This window comes from Caretta caretta, chromosome 6 (genome assembly GCF_965140235.1).
Source record: "Caretta caretta isolate rCarCar2 chromosome 6, rCarCar1.hap1, whole genome shotgun sequence".
NCBI classification, from domain to species: Eukaryota; Metazoa; Chordata; order Testudines; family Cheloniidae; genus Caretta; species Caretta caretta.
This window is the reverse complement of record NC_134211.1, coordinates 62,528,633-62,547,215: the sequence shown is the minus strand read 5'-3', so window position 1 is coordinate 62,547,215 and position 18,583 is coordinate 62,528,633. Positions and strand designations below refer to the sequence as shown.

At 43.3% G+C, this 18,583-nt stretch overlaps 1 protein-coding gene and 1 long non-coding RNA gene across 8 annotated transcripts in view; one reads left to right on the top strand and one right to left on the bottom strand.

Annotated features, from left to right (window-relative positions):
• Nucleotides 1–8,910, top strand: part of LOC142072536 (uncharacterized) — a 170,319-nt gene extending 161,409 nt beyond the window's left edge. The window contains exon 3 of one of the 2 annotated variants that reach the window (XR_012668945.1): nucleotides 4,976–8,910. This is a non-coding gene — a long non-coding RNA (uncharacterized LOC142072536). Of the gene's footprint in view, nucleotides 1–4,972 lie in introns of both variants that reach the window. The other variant, XR_012668946.1, reaches the window with a different exon arrangement.
• Nucleotides 1–18,583, bottom strand: part of RAD51B (RAD51 paralog B) — a 788,206-nt gene that overhangs the window by 163,355 nt on the left and 606,268 nt on the right. The window lies entirely within an intron of this gene.

Below are 18,583 nucleotides of genomic sequence, written 5' to 3'. Positions count from 1 at the left end.
GCAGCAAGTTCATTTGGGAAGCTGTAAGCTGGGGTCAGGGAAAACTGCTGGCCCCATTTGGCTGTACAGACATTGGCAACTGCTGTTACAAATCAGACTCGGCCTCCTAAAGCAGGCAGCAGACGTGCAGAATTGGAAAAAAAAATATCTCAAAATATTTTTGGTGCATTTGCACTTATCAAATATCACATCCTAAAACCAGAAATTTAGGTAGGATCCCTTCCAAAAAGAAGGGGATTTCAAAAGCAAACTCAACCCTACCCTCACGGCAGACAGAATTTCCAGCCCTTTTTGAGAAGTCTCATACATCCCCCCAAATTCTATTCCTCCTCTTCTTCCCCTCCCTCACTCCTCACATGGTCCTGCCAGAAATGGCAGGGGAGAAAGAAGAGTGAAAGGCAAGTTTCTGGGTACAATTAAAAGCCGCAAAATGTCCTCTCTCTCATATATATGCTCTCTAGTTCCACTGCAGATATTTGGAGATATGTGAAACTGGGCAGTTAGTGATTCTGGCAGCATATGAACTACACAGTTCAGGGGCTGAGGAGGGTGTGGGCCAAGCTGAGGTTTTCCAGAGTGCCTTACCAGATGGGTTAGAGGAGAATGCATCTCCCGAGGCCTAGAAAGGTGGAGTCTGAAGCAAAGGTTCAATGAACATTCTCCTTCTCCAACACACAGTAATTAACATGGCATTAAACACAATTTTGCCCTCCGTGGACTTGTCTGAGCTAAAAAATTTTATTATGTTAGAATACACATTAATTAATGTGACTGTAATAAATTGGGACAATCTTAGAGCACCCTCCTCCTGTCAGGCCAAACTTTAGTCTGCTGGGCCAGCTGCTCACTCCCTTCAACTGAGTTTCCTTCAATTCCTTAAGAAGCAATTGTCAGCTGAGTAATTTCTATAACTGAGCCTTCTTAAACACAAACCCACCTTTTACAGATTCTTACTTCAAAGTCTATGCAAGCATAACAGTCCCTTCCCCAAATCAGTCTTTTGCACCAGTAATTCCCATAGCAAGATTTTCTGGCCCTTACCTCACTGCCTCAACACTCCAGGGCTCCCCAAACAGTTTCCCTCTTGTCCATTTGGTTTTCTGAAGCAGTTTTTCTCATCAGTAACTCTAACAGCAATCCATTTGAAGCACTGCCCAGGCACTGGCACTTACAACTTCCTGGAGTCCCCCCTCCCTTATTCCTGCTGCCCTCTTTTCTAAGGGTCAGATAATTAAGGTCCACCTCTTTCCTCAGGTGCAGGGGGTGGTGGGCTAATCAGGCAGCCAGGCCAATTCCAGGCCTCTGACTGCGGAGGAATGTTATCCCTTACTCCATAGTGATCTTAAATATAACTCAGCACACAGTATAGACAGGGACTACTGTGTTTAAAACCACAGCACCTGATCATGGTTAACTACAAGGACTGTCATGTTTAAAACCATATCAAATTGCTGTGGTTATCCCAAATGTTAAGGAGACTAGCTGACATAATTTTAAGTGAGACTATACTTCCTACACTGAGTGCTTAGCATAGTGTTAGTTAACATGCGTTCTAACATAATGTAGTATGTCAGGGTGGATAACTCTAGACAAGTTTAAACGTGCTGAGTGGTTAACACTATCCTCTCTAGAGATAACCATGATCAGGCTAATATGTTTTTAAACATGATTATCACTGGCCACACTAAAAACAAAGTAGTGTTTAACACTATGTTAGTTCATAGGTGTTGCATACGTCTTCACTGCAGAGCTCATGCAAGATATAATAATTTTATTAAGATGATGTTGAAGTAAAAAGAAAACGGTACAGAGTTTAAGCATAGAAGTTTCTGGTTATCAGGGAATAAGGTACAGATTATCAAGGGGTGCAAAATTCGGTTTAGGAACAGGTGGCGTAAGGAATACATAATCTGCAGTCTCTCCCATTGGGGGTAAAGGTTTAACGGGTCAAAGTACAGAGATTGAGATATGGGGGTATTTTGTTCATATAATGGCTGTGTTCAGGTGTGGAGTATAATGAGTGGATACCATGATGAGGATGGATTTACCCTCATTTGGTGGGATTTAATGTTCGGTGAGTTTATGGTTCCAGTTCATATGGTCCAATGGAAAAAGTCTCTCAGTCCCTTTCCCATAGTTGATGTACAATGTCGTATCGGCTCACACCTCCTGGTACTGTCGGTGGCCGGTGATGTGTTCGATGTAGATGTCCCTGGACCATCGGATGGTGTCCGAGACCATGAGGTGCCGCATGAGCCGTGTGTAGCATCTCTACTCTCACGTTACTTCTCTCAAGTTAGCCTAGCTCAGCTGAGAGAGGCCACACTGCAAAGAAACACGAGAGCTGCTGTGTCTGCACTGGAGCTGCATTCCCCTGTTTATGGCACAAAAACTTCTGGGAGTAAAACCCATGGTTATCTGCACTGCAACAGGGTAGAAAATTTTGGGAGAACTTTTCTGGGATGAACTTGGGTGCCTAGTGTAAGCCTTCAGCTATTTTTAGCATGCTAGCATGTGCTCTGCTACCACAAGTTTATTTATCCAGGCTGGCAGGAAGCTGCAGCATAGACATACCCTTAGTTAATACGTTTTCTAATATGATGATTTCTCCCATTATAGACAAGCCTCCTATGAGGTCACAGAATGAGTAGGGATTTTAGTCCTAGGACTTTTTGCTGGAAATGCCAATAAAAAAGACAGTTGTGGAATCAGAGAAATGTAGGGCTGAAATGAACCTTGAGAGGTCATCAAGTCCAGACCCCCACGCTGAGGCAGAACCAAGTATACCTAGACAATCTCTGACAGATGTTTTTCTCACCTCTTCTTTAAAACATCCAATGATAGCGATTCCATAACCTCCCTTGCTAACCTATTCCAGAACTTAATTTATAGATAGAAAGTTTTTTCTAATATCTAATCTAAATCTCCCTCGCTGCAGATTAAGCCCATTATTTCTTGTCCTACCTTCAGCAGACATGGAGAACAATTGGTTACTGTCCTCTTTATAACAGCATTTAATATATTTGAATACTTATCAGGTCTCTTCTCAGTCTTCTTCTCTCAAGACTAAACAAGCCTTTCTTAACCTTTCCTCATCGGTCAGGGTTTCTAAACCTTTTTTCATTTTTGTTGCTTTCCTCTAGACTCTCCCAAGTCTATGCACCCCTCTTCCTCGAAGTGTGGCACCCTAAATTGGACACAATACTCCAGCTCAACTTGCCCATTACCTCTTGTGTCTTACATATGACATTCCTATTAATACACCCAAGAATGACGTTAGCCTTTATTCCAGCTTCATCACATTGTTGACTCATATTCAATTTGTGATCCACTATAACCCCCAGATCCTTTTCAGCAACACTGCTGCCTACCCAGTTATCTCCATTTTGTCGTTGTGCCTTTGACTTTTCCTTTCTAAATGTAGTACTTTGCACTTTTCTTATTGAATTTAATCTTGTTGATTTCAGACCAATTCTATAATTTGTCAAGGTCATTTTGAATTCTAATCCTGTCCTCCAAAGTGCTTGCAGTCACTCCCAAATTGATGTCATCTGAAAATTTTATGAGCATATTCTCCACTCTATTATTAAAGTAATTAAATGAAAATACTGAACACTACCAGACCCAGGATAAACCCCTGTGGGACCCCACTAGATATGTCATACCAGTTTGACATAGAACCATTGATAACTACTCTGAGTAGGTTTTACAAGAAGTTGTGTACTCACTTTATAGTAATTTAATGTAGACCACTTTTCCCTAGTTTGGTCATGAGAATGTCATGTGGGACTGTGGCAAAAGTGTACTAAAATCAAAGTAAATCATGTTTACAGCTTCCCCCCATCCACTAGGCCAGTTACCCTGTCAAAGAAGGAAAAAAGGTTGCTTTGGCATGATTTGTTCTTGAAAAATCCACGTTGGCTATTACTTTTCACCCTATTATCCTCTAATTGCTTACAAATTGATTGTTTAATAATTTGTTCCAGTATTTTTCCACGTATCGAAGTCAGTGACAACTATGGTGATTTTACTGACAGGAGCAATTGTCCTTAGGAACTGGACCCAGGCCACCAACTCATTTCACATAAAATATAAACAAGTCTTCAATATTAATTGCTGTTGGTTACCAGTGACTTTAGTTAGATTTGAATCAGTAAACTAGAGGAGAATGATTCTGTATCTCATTACCAATCCCTTAAACCATCTAGTCCCCCAGATCCCCATTTTTAAGAATGATTGTTTTTTTTTGTCAGTGTAAAAGATTGAAATCTACTGAATAATGTTAGGTAGGGGTCCCCAATGAAGGCAGCATAACGAAGTCATGAGGGTGTGAAGAAAGCTGTTCAGGAGTTATTTGGAACACAAAAAAGTCTCAAACTTCTATAAATTAACTGGGAATATTTTTGACAGTCTTCTGACCAAACAACTGAACTACAGACTTGCTGTGTAGCCTTAGGCAAGTCACCTCACAGTTTATCACCTCTGGTTACTCCAATCTAAAATGGGGATACTACTACTAACTAGAACTGTATAAAAGAGTGACAAATTAGTCATGAAATTTGCCATCATTTCATCTGAGGCACTTGCCAACTCCTTCAATTTTGTATGTTTGCAAAATTCAGTGAAATGGTTATCTTCATATTCAGAACTTCATTTTGGCATGCTTCTCCTGCCTAGTCACCTTCACTTGAAAATTACTCAATTTCCATTCAAAAAAATCTGAAAAAAAATTCATGAAATTTTAGTTTACTGATATTAAGACAGAGTTTGCATTTGTAATAAAATGCAGCCCCATGCTCCCTCCCAGTTCAAATACTTTCACTGCAAACATTTCAGACACTTCTTGATACCACACAGGGGACAGTGTCGCTTAATTAATGTTTAGATAGTGTTTTCAGATACCTGTATAAAGGAGGTGATTAGATGTGCAAAATAAAATAATAATAATCAATGCCCTATATATTCTCTCTAGCAGGTTCTCTAGGATCCAGGATTCTGACCATTGAAGGATTGTCAATCTGACAAAGGACTATGGGATCAAGTGGCTGTGGGATACAGCCACACCAGTGCAATTTCTCTCTCTGCAGAAGCCCCTGGAAGGCTAAACTCCAGTGATTGGCACAGTCCAGTGTATTTCCTCTCTGTCTGGGGAACACTGGATCCAGTGATCTGCCCCCACCCATGTGCTTGCCCTCTGTTTAGGTGCCCTGTAGTCTTTGGAGATCTGGCCTTGCTAATGCTTTCAGCTACAATGGGCTGTAGAGAAGCTAAGGAAAAATGAAGAAAAAAATCTGCAGATGAAAGTCTGAGGCTGTGTTTTCCTTTCCGAAGTGCTGCTACATTCCTATAAGCCTGTGGCTTCCTGTATCCTGCTGGAGTTTTTCTTTTCTTTCTTTTTTTTTTAAATCCTTTCTGTGATATCTTAAGAGGAAAATGTCCAGTACTAACAGGAGGCATTTTGTTCTCTTTATTTCTAAGTGGACTTTAGCCCAGTTACTACAGACTGAGTCACTGTATAAACAAATAAAATAAAACCTCTTCTGTTATGTCCCTCTGGACAGGTCGGGGACACGTTATGCTCTGCTCTCTCTCTCGCCTTCTGGAAGCATCACTGGGCCTGGCATTATACTGCAATAATAAAGAACATGCTTTTTGCTGTTCTTTTTTAATATGCCCTGGTAATTCCAACAAGTTGATATCCCAAGAGTGCTGCCATTTCATTAGCAAAACAAAGGCACTGGGGTATATCTTTGGGTAAACGATGAAACTAAGGAAAGGAAATGTAGGCTATTGGGGAACAGTGGATCTATGTGTCAGTTACTGCGCTTACTGAACCTCTGACCCCTCCTGGTCTACTTGAACGCACCCCCTCTGAGGTCTCAGGCCTTGAAATATTTCCTCTCTTGCGATGGAATTATGTGATTCTCTCACTTTTAGAACAAGACTTGGCTGCAGTCCCCAGCAGCTAGCTGTGATAACCTCAGCAGGTTCTAGCTAGGTTCAGTACCTTTAGTCCTTTCCCTTCCAGGAGCTATGACAAGTGGTGTCCAGTCACCAGACAGCCTTCTTAAAGCAAAGATTTGTTTATTTAAAACTCAAACATCCCAGAGAAAACAGACCTTAAAATAATAACCTGCTTTCTCTAAGGTTTACTGGTCCCTGGAAGTTGGAGAAGGCCCGAGTTGCTTTCAGACATCCTGCAGGGTACGTGTCTGTGTTCCATGCCCAGGAATAGCACATTCACGATTCCCTCACTCTTTCCAGAGGGTCTTTTGAATTGTTTAGTGTCCCTTTGATGTCTAGGCTCTCAGCTTGGCAAAACTGCTTTGTAACTTTGGGATGGAGCCTGGAAATAGGCCATTATCTTGTAACTGACCCCCAAGTGTTGGGAGGTTGCTCATCTAGAGCAGTGGTCACCAACCAGTGGATCGCGATCGACTGGTTGATCCTGGAGCCTCTGACAGTCCATCTCCAGTTGCTAAAAGTCCGGCAATTCCCTGCCTGCCCTGGCCCCGCACCGCTCCCGGAATCGGCCAGCAAATCCCTGTGAGCAGGGAGCGGTGCAGGGCTGGGACAGGCAGGAAGCCTGCCTTAGCCCTGCTGCGACACTGACTGGGAGCCACCTGAGGTCAGTGCTGCCCAGTGGAAGTCCACACCCCTCCCACACTCCAACATCCTACCCAAGCCCTAGCCCTGAGCCCCCTCCTGGAGCCAGCACCCCATACCACCTCCTGCACCCCAACCACCTGCCCCAGCCCTGAGCCTGCAGCCCAAATCCCCTCCTACACCCCCAACCCCCTGCCCCAGCCCTGAGCCCTCTCCCAGAGCCAGCACCCTGTATCCCCTTCTGTAGCCCAAAACCTTGCCCCAGACCAGAGCCACCTCCTGCAACCAAACTCCCTCCCAGAGCTTGCACCCCTCACCCTCTCCTGCACCCCAACTCCCTGCACCAGGCTCAGCCCAGAGCCTCTCCCACACTCCAAACCCCTTGGCCCCAGCCCAGAGCCTGTACCCCCTCCCGCACCCCAACTCCCTGCCCCAGCCCAGTGAAAGTGAGTGAGGGTGGGGGAGAGCGAGCGACGGAGAGAGTGGGGATGGAGTGAGCAGGGTGGGACCTTGGGGAAGGGGCAGGGAAGATCCTGGTTTGCACTTAAATTTAAAAAGTTATCTTGGGTTGAAAAAGGTTGGAGACCACTGATCTAGAGCCACTCTGTTGCTTTCCTGCTTGTTTTTCCAACAGCACCTCTATTAAAATAAACCAATACAGTCACACAGGAAAGTTAAATAACTCAGTAATACAGTAACTACCTCACTGACAAGGTTACACATAGTCTTCATAAAATTATCATATCTCCCTATTCTTAGATTATTACATAGTAGCTCCTCATCTGCCATACTATGAGACTGTAGATCACATTCCAGTGGAAATGGTGAAATGCCCATCACCTGGAATGCCCATTTAAAACTGACCCCAGCCCCGCAGGGAAGGAACCAATGTGTTATGTGACTCCTGGTGGGAAGGAGTAGCTGACCAAATACATATTGTGTGGGTGGGATTTTGGGGAAGTTTTAGTTTAACATAATTTTGGGAGTTTTCTTTGCCTGACACAACTAACAGCCCTCTGAGGGCTGCTCTGAGTTGTGCCAAAGGCCATTCTGGCTGCTGGTGATTGCTGGAGTGCAACAGAACTCTTGCTATGCCCCTTTTCCTTGGCTCTATCCCTTGTGCTATGGGCAGGGAAGGGAGTGGCACAGAGCCAGCCACGCTAGCTCCATGCCACCTGGGGATTCCTCCACACTGGGGCAGTCCACAGATGGTTGAGTAAGACAGCTTTATAGCCCCTTTGCCCCTCCAGAACACTATATGATAGGTCAGATTCTGGCCTGCAGAGAACAAGCCAGAGGAAGGGACTGCTTCTCCAGTGCCTTGCATCTTGTGTATTCATTTACACCTGTGCATAGTGAATGCAAAGTGAGTATAAACTGTTACCATTCTGATCTGATAGCATTTTGCACCCAATTTGAACTCACTTTGCATGCCAAGATGCACAGGGCAGTGAAGAACCAGGCCAAGTGGTGTTCAAAGGTAGTTATTAAAACTCACCCTTACACTGCTCTGATCCTGGTGCTATTCTGAGTACCTCTTCCTCCCCAGGCTGTCCTAGAGCAGCCTGAGGACTGCTCTGATTTACACTGGCCTGTAAGAGCCATAAAAGAGGCAGAAAACGTAGGCTGGGATTGGTATAGCATAGAAGTGGCCCAGTCCAACCTCCCTTTCCCTTGCGATGGTGGCAGCAAAGAGAGTATATGGCATATAAATCCCAATGTTGACTCTATGCATCCTCAGGATTACACTTGTGCTGCAGCGATCCTCCCTAGGAAATTCGGACCAGTTTTGCAGCCACAGTATACTGGCAGTTTCACTAAAAAAAACTGCACCACACCTGCAGATCTGACCTAGTATCTCATCCTGTCAGGACATGGAAGGCAGCAGAGATGTCTGAGCTTCACATGGCAGCTTCTGCAAGACAGTTTCCATGGGAATATATTTTCATTTCGTGGCTGTAACCAACTTTACTCAGCGTTTTGAACAATAAACACGGGTGTGGGAGGAGTCGGTGACTAGCAGGGACAGAACATCTGTGTTCTTGCAGACACAACTAAATTGCAAATGCCATTAAAGTTATGTGACTATAGAAGTGTCAGTGTCTTCGTGTGTTGCCCTGAGAGAGGTCACATCAGTGGAACTTTGTGGCAAATGAATGCCTTACTCACTTGGAAATCCTCCAGATGATGGACGGTAGATGCTGAACAAGTAGCTCTTCAAATAAGAATCTGGTGAGGTTTGTTTTCATCATCAGGTAAGTTGTAGCGTAGGGATACGTTGCAGCCTTCTACAACACACCAAATTAATCCTGGTTCTTGTCTAGCTCTTTCTTGTGCATATTTCTTTTAGTATCAGTCACAGATAGAATCTGCTCACTGGCACAGGAATGAAACTTGAAGTCATCAGTTAGATCACCAAATGTTTTTTCATCAGCAGGTTTGCCTATGATATATTTAGAGATACTATGGTTTATAGACCTACAGTCAATGCCATCAATGACTTTACACTCTCTGGAGGACATTCTGTATTTCTTCTAGAGGAAGAAACACTTACATCATGTGGCATCACTTCCTGCCAGCCAGCTTCATCAATAGGAGGAGACTCTGGAAACCATTTTAATCTGCTTTAGGAATGGGGTTCTGGTGTTTCTCCTTTATGTTATTTACTTTCTGTGCGTCCCTCAGCTTGGACAGGGCTATCTTGACTTTATTTCCACTATCCACTCCTCAACTTTTTCTCTCCGGATCTCAGGCATGAGAGAGAGAGAGAAAAAGAATAAAAATAAAGGGCACACGTGAGAGGCCCAGGAAATCCGAGTGCCATAGCGAGCATGTGTGAGTGGTATTTTGTGCATTGGTACAGCGTGACCAAAATGAGGTGTAACAAGTGTGTGTGCAAGTATATCAGTTAATGTGTGTCTGTGTACGACTGGATAGCTCTGTGGGATTTCCGGGAGATAGCAACGGAATGGTGGTTTTGATTGTTTTGTACAGCTGCCTTCCCTGCCACTAACTCCAGTTGCACGTGGTATGTGGTTATGAATATACATTTCTGGTGGGGGGAAAATCTGATCTTGTCATAACTGCATCATCATGTTACATATCCAATTCCGTCTCTTCCTTTGGCTCTATATATGCAAGAAAAGCCTGAAAATTACACAGGGAGCTTCCACTATCAGATAACTGGGTGAAAACCAGCCGTGAATGGTGGTTTCAGTTACATATTGGGTTGATTAAAAATGAGAGCAAGTGATGTAGTAATGTAACTTGCATCCATTTGGCACCAGGGTGTGTGCAAAATAAAGTGTGCCTTACCCCATTTTGGTATTCTGTGGGGATCAATTTTATCACTGAAGCTAATGGGAATGTACCTATTTATACTAGTCTTGAATTTTACTCTAGAGATTGTTGGGGTGGATCAGGCATAAATCTGAACATGTGTGAGCATTGCTTTATTTTATTCCCAATCCTCCATTGGCCCCTTGCTGCGAAAGTTGCACTCAGTTTGCACACCGACAATACCAAATCATTGCAAATTTCTTCACTTTACCATCTAGTTCAAAGCTGTATTCTGACTAATTTACACCCACTATCAAATTTACACCACATTTATATTACCAGTGAATTTGGTTCTTCTGGGAGTTATACCTGCTAACATCTGACTGCATTTAGCTGAATTTAGCCTGCTGTGTGTTCAGTTATGAAGTTTAAAATGATTTTTCATTAGCAAACATCAGAAATAATCTAGGAAACCATATGGGGAGTAAGCTTAATTTCTAATAAAAAGGATGGATTCACTGGCTTCAAGCTGATCAGGCAAACTTTCAGCTTCTTTCTCATTTGATTCTCATATGAATCTGGGGAAGTTTGGGTAGCAGTGTTTAGAACCAATGGGTTGTTTTCCCTGTGTGTGCATAGGGGTCAGGAGAAGGGGAGTGTCCTTTTTGCAACTATTAACTAGACAATGGTGCTGTAACTGTAAAGTCTCACAATAAAGAATAAACCTATTGTGTCTCTGGCTTGTTTCCCACATTTCAAAGGCCATGAAGCAGCAGCAGCAGCATCTTTGCCCCTGGGTTACTGAGAAGGCAAAGTCTTATGCTTATTAAATGATGGCTTTCTCATATGATTTGAAACAAAAAAGGCACGCATACACAAAGCCAAGATGTGTATGTTTAAAGCTTCTTCTGCCACAAGGTCAAACACATTAAAAATAACAACAAAACTTTGGTCCTGTAATGTTAGAGGAAACCCACTAGCCATCTCTCCCCTACCAACCCTTACTCTTCTTTTCTGTAGTGTGAGGCCCCGGTTTCCAGTACAATTAAGCAGGGAGCCAATGAGATTTCTGCCGCCCTTCCTTCCACTTGGCTTAACTGCTGAGAAAGAGCCTCGTTCTGCAGGGAGGCGGGCAGCAGTGCTTGAATAGCCTCTAAAGCATTCATTATCTCGCTCCTAATTACACGGTGGACATACTGCTGCCTCTGCCTACATGGGAACATTGCATCACATTAATCAGCAGAAGGCTGTGCCAAGATGAAAGGGTCCCCTTGTCTCTGCTCTTTGCAGTGGAAAATGGGGCTGGGGGAAGGAGGATATTTATCAACCCCCAGTGGAGGGAAGGCACAGCGGGTGGACCCAAATCCAGTCCCAAGGCCAGTTCAGCACTTTAGTTTGCCTCCACTCTATCCCTGTACTGGCTTCCACCATAATTTACCAACCTACTTGTAATAAATGGGCTGCTTTTGCTCATGCAACATGATGGATCAACAGCCCTGGAGCCTGAAACCTTCTACCCACAGAACGGGTACAGCAAAAACAGCAGCAGGGCATGTTTCTCTTCACACTCACTGTTTCTGTGCCTCACACCTCTAGGAGTGAGTGGGGAGTTAACTCTCCATCGCCTATTCAGTCCATGACCCACTCTGATCAGCCTGCCAACTAAGGTAGTGATTTGTACCAGCTATGGTGGGGGGTTTGGTAATTCTGACACCTGTCCTTTGGGACTTCATAAGAGCCTCCACGCATCCCTTACAAAAACCCTCTCATTTCACATGGTTACTAGAACAAACATCAGATGATAATTTAAGAGGGACTGTCAACTTAGATCAGATTCAAACTGACACCTAGAAATGAGAGTCTCCATATCCCAGTGGCTAGTACTGAGCCATCCTGTTCAATGTAGTATAATTTTAAATGAAGTCTTGAAATTTTAGGAGTCCCAATTCTTTATCCCATTGGAAGGATATTTATGAGAGCCCTGCATTTGTCTAGTGGGTGAGAAATTGCTTTAGGACTCCAAGGGAGGTTTAAGGCATCTGCACTAGCTGATATTTAAACCAGTTAAAATTGGGAGGTGTCCTGTGAAATATCAGGGTCATATTGGAATACCAAGCGGCTTGCTCAGGCTATGCTATCTATTGATCTATGACATGACGGCACTGCACCAGGACAAGATGGGTTTCATCCCTCAGCAAAATAAGGGAAGGTAACAAAAAAAAAAGTGTATAAAATACAGTACTTTGCATCTATTGGTTTCTTTCGTTCACTTCAGAATAACCCACTTCAGAACTGCCCTCTTTGTTTTTAAAATGCTACAGAGATTTGCACCAGCCTACTCTCATCTCTCATTACTCCTCTCCCCCTTTTCATCTGGTACTGATCTCCGGCCTGTTACTTCACATAGTCTCACCCCTGGTGGTGAGAACTCCCTTGCCTCGTTCTCTTCATTTCTCTCTTTTGTGCTATTGTTTATTCTATTTTCAATATTTTATTTATAATAAAACACACGCAGTTTTGAAATTGCATTAATGATAAGAGGAAAGATGGGTCATTTGGTAGTAACCCCAATATTAGTACTTATTGCTCACTGGTGATGCGCACCTTTGAAATACGATGGGTGGATGGATAGCATATATAGGTAAGATAGGAGAGGTAAATGATTTTCTTTATTATTTTACTGTAAAGCATTCGAGATGCAGTGTGTATTAATGATACTACACAAAACCAAGGTTATTTTGTACTTCTTTTCCTAAGGCCACATGCTTGTTCCATGTGCAATAATCACATTCTTAGCACTTGGGCAGATCTAGTATTGTATGAGAATTCTTTCCAAGGTCTCACCAGTGATTTCTAATGGAATACCCCCTGCCTTTGCCCTCCCCCCCGCAACATGCTCATAGGGAACTCTCTATAGGCAAGACATCATTCAGTCCATTTCTAAGCCTGATGGATCCTCCTTTTGTCAGACAAAAGCTTTCCATCCCCTTAAGCCTTTCATTCGTGCAATAAACCTACAGAAAAGTTGACATCCTTGGTGAGCACTCTGAAAAAGCAGCTTGTCACCCCTTCCCAACAGGCCAGGCTGGGGTTGTTTTAGCCTGTTTAAATCTCCCCTCTGTTTATATGTTAATGTTCTTATAATCGCAGAAAGTGTAAACACTGTTTTTTACAGCTCCCTATAGTATGGGAGCACTGAGTTGCTAAAGGAAAATTGTTCATTGGGCAAAGAGATTTGTCTGTTGACAGTGGAATGATCAGTTCTCAGAATATGGGGAAATATAATAAACCTGTAAAAATGCATCATCAGCCATACAACCATACAAAACAGGGCTTGCCAAAAGCCTTCAGCCAGTGAGCCACAGGTCCAGGTAGCTGGGAGAGTTGATTTTTAACGGGGAGAGGTCTGAGCAGACCTTCAGCACCGAGATCTCTGGGAAAAGAGAGTATCAAGTTCCTTGGCAAGTCTGTTTATGTGCTCCATTTGGTGTTTTTTCAGATCTTTGTTCTTGGATAAAGGCTCATAACTTGGCATCTTCTGCTAGAACCTGAAGTGAAGTTAACTCTCCATAGGAAAAGCAGAAAACAGTGTGGAATAGTGGAGTAAGAACAGGACTGGGAGCCAGGAATTCCTGAGTTCTAATCCTAGCTCTCCACTAGCTTGCTGTATGACTATTTGTAAAATACTATTTCCTAAAAATAATGGTAATAACAAAAACATGTTGTGGTTAGGATTTGTACCACTGATATTTCTAAGGTGTTAATAAAACATCAAGCTCTGTGAAGCATGTGGGTACAGTTACAACATTTTTTTCCTTTGTATCAGTAAGAAAAATATTACCAGTTCCAGTGGTATTCCCCATTAAAAGTGTAGAGAATAACCACTCAAACAGTAATAGCTTATCTACTGGATAAGAGTTAAAAAATGCAAAGCCGAACCAAACCGTCTATTGTACAAAGTTTTTAAGTGAATACATTATTGGTGAAAGGTGCTTGCCTATGAACTATGAAACTAGAGCCCTCTGTCAACAGACCAGGTACAGCACAGGCAGTGACAAAGGAAGCGTCACCCATCCTAGCCTACTGAGAAATTTCTCAATTCTGTCCAGAAAAAGACCCACTCCTAGGAGAAGGTAGGTGTCAGTGGGCTACTTCACTGACTTCAATGACAGTTGTACCCACCTCATGCTAGCGTATGAATTTGGTCCATCTTAAAAGTAGAATATATCATAGACTATCTTCTTTATGTTTTCAGTGTTGTAGCCCTGTTGGTCCCAGGATATTAGAGAGACAAGGTGGGTGAGGGAATATCTTTATTGGACCAACTTCTGTTGGTGAGAGAGACAAGCTTTCTGTGTCTAATAAAAGGACAGAAGTTGGTCTAATAAAAGATATTCCCCACTGTGTCTCTATCTTCTTTATGGGTAGAGATGGACTTTAAAAAGGCCTAAAAGCAGGATAGCATAAGGAATGCTTGCACTGCCAATGCCATGCTCTAACTCTTCACAGGCAAAAAGAAAAGGAGTACTTGTGGCACCTTAGAGACTAACCAATTTATTTGAGCATGAGCTTTCGTGACGAAAGCTTTGGTGAGGCTTTCGTCACGAAAGCTCATGCTCAAATAAATTGGTTAGTCTCTAAGGTGCCACAAGTACTCCTTTTCTTTTTGCGAATACAGACTAACACGGCTGTTACTCTGAAACTCTTCACAGGCAGAAGACTCTAACTGCTAGAATCTTTTCACCAGCTGTACGAGGCCACATCATTAAAACCATCATTGCTACTGGTTCCCTTGTTGGGCAGTCTCAGTTGAGAGGCCAAGAAATAAATGGACTATGGACTCAGTTTTCTACTCTAGCAGTGATCCCTTCAGGTCAGGGCTGAGGCACATTGGTAAGGTAATGTGAGGGGTCTGGGGTTTTGCTCAATTGCTGCCTGAGCTGTACCTACAATATAGATACATGGAAGATGTTAGCCCCCAAGGCTGTCCATTCAGCACCTTTCAGCTACAGCAGATTCACAAAAAAATTAAAAAGCCAAAAAGCTCATTTCAAACATAGCTGGAAATATTGAACCCTATTCAATTAGGACAAGATATTCATATTCACATTCACAGTGATGGACAACAAATTACATTTCTTAAAATGTACTTCTGTAGCAAAAGGATACAAGGAGGATTTACAAACCTGCAATAATTTACAAACCTGCAATAACTACAGAAGGGCCTGAACCAACCCCCCCACCCCCAGTTAACAAACTGGCTAAGAGCATCACGTCCTTTTCTACCAGATAGTCCACAGGGAAAGTAAGAGCCTACTGTAGCTACCCAGTAATGAAGTCACTCCTTTTGCCTCTGTCTTCATGAACAAGGTAAGCTCCCAGACTACTGCACTGGGCAGCACAGCATGGGGAGGAGGTGACCAGCCCTCTGTGGAGAAAGAAGTGGTTTGGGACTGTCATAAATATAAAGGGAAGGGTAAACCCCTTTGAAATCCCTCCTGGCCAGGGAAAAGCTCCTCTCACCTGTAAAGGGTTAAGAAGCTAAAGGTAACCTCGCTGGCACCTGACCAAAATGACCAATGAGGAGACAAGATACTTTCAAAAGCTGGGAGGAGGGAGAGAAACGAAGGGTCTGTGTGTCTGTCTATATTCTGTCTTTGCTGGGGATAAGACCAAGAATGGAGTATTAGAACTTTTAGTAAGTAATCTAGCTAGGTACGTGTTAGATTATGATTTCTTTAAATGGCTGAGAAAAGAACTGTGCTGAATAGAATAACTATTTCTGTCTGTGTATCTTTTTTGTAACTTAAGGTTTTGCCTAGAGGGGTTCTCTATGTTTTTGAATCTAACTACCCTGTAAGGTATCTACCATCCTGATTTTACAGGGGGGATTTCTTTATTTCTATTTACTTCTATTTTTATTAAAAGTCTTCTTGTAAGAAAACTGAATGCTTTTTCATTGTTCTCAGATCCAAAGGTTTGGGTCTGTGGTCACCTATGCAAATTGGTGAGGCTTTTTATCCAACATTTCCCAGGAAAGGGGGGGTGCAAGTGTTGGGAGGATTGTTCGTTGTTCTTAAGATCCAAGGGTCTGGGTCTGTAGTCACCTAGGCAAATTGGTGAGGCTTTTTACCAAACTTTGTCCAGGAAGTGGGGTACAAGGTTTTGGGAAGTATTTTGGGGGGAAAGACGCGTCCAAACAGCTCTTCCCCAGTAACCAGTATTAGTTTGGTGTTGGTAGCGGCCAATCCAAGGACAAAGGGTGGAATATTTTGTACCTTGGGGAAGTTTTGACCTAAGCTGGTAAAGATAAGCTTAGGAGGTTTTTCATGCAGGTCCCCACATCTGTACCCTAGAGTTCAGAGTGGGGGAGGAACCTTGACAGGGACCATTTAGAAAAGCTGGATGAGCACAAATCATAGAATATCAGGGTTGGAAGGGACCTCAGAAGGTCATCTAGTCCAACCCCCTGCTCAAAGCAGGACCAATCCCCAACTAAATCAAAGTCCATGGTGCCGGATGCACTGCATCCGAGAGTGCTAAAGGAGTTGGTGGATGTGATTGCAGAGCCATTGGCCATTATCTTTGAAAACTCATGGCGATCGGGGGAGGTCCTGGATGACTGGAAAAAGGCTAATGTAGTGCCCATCTTTAAAAAAGGGAAGGAGGAGGATCCGGGGACTACAGGCCAGTCAGCCTCACCTCAGTCCCTGGAAAAATCATTGAGCAGGTCCTTCAGGAATCAATTCTGAAGCATTTAGAGGAGAGGAAAGTGATCAGGAACAGTCAGCATGGATTCACCAAGGGCAGGTCATGCCTGACTAATCTAATTGCCTTCTATGATGCGATAACTGGCTCTGTGGATGAGGGGAAACCACTGGACGTGTTATTCCTTGACTTTAGCAAAGTTTTTGACACGGTCTCGCCAGCAAGTTAAAGAAGTATGGGCTGGATGAATGGACTATAAGGTGGATAGAAAACTGGCTAGATCGTCAGGCTCAACGGGTAGTGATCAATGGCTCCATGTCTAGTTGGCAGCTGGTATCAAGCGGAGTGTCCCAAGGGTCGGTCCTGGGGCCGGTTTTGTTCAATATCTTCATTAATGATCTGGAGGATGGAGTGGACTGCACCCTCAGCAAGTCTGCAGATGACACTAAACTGGGAGGAGTGCTAGATATGCTGGAGGGTAGGGATAGGATACAGAGGGACCTAGACAAATTAGAGGATTGGGCCAAAAGAAATCTGATGAGGTTCAACAAGGACAAGTGCAGAGTCCTGCACTTAGGACGGAAGAATCCCATGCACTGCTACAGACTAGGGACCGAATGGCTAGGCAGCAGTTCTGCAGAAAAGGACCTAGGGGTTACAGTGGACGAGAAGCTGGATATAAGTCAACAGTGTGCCCTTGTTGCCAAGAAGGCTAACGGCATTTTGGGCTGTATAAGTAGGGGCATTGCCAGCAAATCGAGGGACGTGATCGTTCCCCTCTATTCGACACTGGTGAGGTCTCATCTGGAGTACTGTGTCCAGTTTTGGGCCCCACACTACAAGAAGGATGTGGATAAACTGGAGAGAGTCCAGCGAAGGGCAACAAAAATGATTAGGGGTCTGGAACACATGACTTATGAGGAGAGGCTGAGGGAACTGGGATTGTTTAGTCTGCAGAAGAGAAGAATGAGGGGGGATTTGATAGCTGCTTTCAACTACCTGAAAGGGGGTTCCAAAGAGGATGGATCTAGACTGTTCTCAGTGGTAGCAGATGACAGAACAAGGAGTAATGGTCTCAAGTTGCAGTGGGGGAGGTTTAGCTTGGATATTAGGAAAAACTTTTTCACTAGAAGGGTGGTGAAGCACTGGAATGCGTTACCTAGGGAGGTGGTAGAATCTCCTTCCTTTGAGGTTTTTAAGGTCAGGCTTGACAAAGCCCTGGCTGGGATGATTTAGTTGGGGATTGGTCCTGATTTGAGCAGGGGGTTGGACTAGATGACCTCCTGAGGTCTCTTCCAACCCTGATATTCTATGATTCTATGATTCTTTAGCTTAATTAGTAGAGGCCACTTTTTGTATCAAAGGTCACAGATTCAATCCTCACAGATGAGCTCAGTGCAAAAACTCCCTTAGACTATGGTAATGCTTGGATCTGCTTCTGCTCTCAGTGTCTGCAATGTCTTTAAACTGGGCCAGTCCAAAATCCCAGATCAAAAAATCCTGGTATGTTCAAATCGAGAGGGAAATCTAAACATAGCAGAGTAGGCACGCCTCCAGCAATCTTAGTTAGTTACCTGAAGTAAATTTAAAAAACTGAAGGCTTAAATCAGATTTATAAAAAAGGGAAAGGAGGAGGAGGAGATGATAGACAAATAGTGAGTATGAAAAATGGTTGTGCCGCCCCAAGTTTCCTGAAGAGGAAAATGCGTCCAATTCATGAATCAACAGGTAAAATGTTTTGCATATGGCTCTGCACACACTACTTACATAATCTTTTTCAAAATTTAATCCAACCAATTGCCAGATTTTAAGTTTTTCAGAAAAATGTAAACTGGTTAAGTATAACCAGACAGCACCAGTTTGGCCTGTACACATTACACAGTGTACTTTTTGGGATTACCTTATCAAGAATGCAAATAAACTGGTTTAGTGCATGTAGCCCACACACAATTGTCTGAATGATTTATTTTTTAATAACTGTCAGCTAAAT